The sequence below is a fragment of the Buceros rhinoceros genome, unplaced genomic scaffold, assembly GCF_000710305.1.
Source record: "Buceros rhinoceros silvestris isolate BGI_N320 unplaced genomic scaffold, ASM71030v1 scaffold14064, whole genome shotgun sequence".
NCBI classification, from domain to species: domain Eukaryota; kingdom Metazoa; phylum Chordata; class Aves; order Bucerotiformes; family Bucerotidae; genus Buceros; species Buceros rhinoceros.
This window is the reverse complement of record NW_010406569.1, coordinates 7,228-7,902: the sequence shown is the minus strand read 5'-3', so window position 1 is coordinate 7,902 and position 675 is coordinate 7,228. Positions and strand designations below refer to the sequence as shown.

At 54.5% G+C, this 675-nt stretch overlaps 1 protein-coding gene across 1 annotated transcript in view; it reads right to left on the bottom strand.

The window, feature by feature from the left end:
- Positions 1–287, bottom strand: part of CCR7 (chemokine (C-C motif) receptor 7) — a 3,173-nt gene extending 2,886 nt beyond the window's left edge. The window contains exon 1 of the mRNA XM_010134164.1: positions 240–287. The gene's annotated coding sequence lies outside the window, so the exon portion shown is untranslated. The remainder of the gene's footprint in view (positions 1–239) is intronic.
- Positions 288–675: the final 388 nt, after the last annotated feature.

Below are 675 nucleotides of genomic sequence, written 5' to 3'. Positions count from 1 at the left end.
TCATTTCTGCTCTCTTTGTGTTCCTTCCTCCCGTTTGTTTTTTCTCTGGCTCCCAGCGCCTCTCCGCTGTCTCACCTCCCACCTCTGGAGGAGCTGGATGCGTGCGGCGCGCAGCCCTGTCCCACCCAGCTCCGCGGGGCCGTGGGTGGCTGCTTTCTGCCTGCCAAAGTTTTCGAGATCTCTCTGTACCCACAACACAAATGCAGCTGATTTCAACGAGGTTGTTTTTAACATCTTACCTGAAAAATTAGAGGGAGGCTGAACACGAGGGTGACCTTTAACAGCTTGCCTGCAGGAGAAGGAGACACTCGTTAGCGTTAGTGGTTGAGTGGGGATTTCCACGTGATGCTGGTTTTGAAAGTAGTAGTAGTGTACTAGACAACATCTTCAGCTCTGCAAATCTCCCCCTGGTAAACTAGAACCTGGTAAAGATGCTGACAGGATAAGCCAGGTCATGTAACAGGTTACTGTCAGAGCACGGATGAAGCCGCAGGAGTGCGGCCCCTCCGGTTTAACCTCTAAAGGCTGGCAGCGAAGGACTACTCTCTGGCACACCGTACCGGTGCTATTTTAGACATTATCTGGTCCCTACAGACAGTCAGCAGCCCCTCTGCTGCGCCTTGCTCTCGCTGCGGGGCTGCCGCAGGCTCCGGCGTGTCCAAACACCAGCCGGGG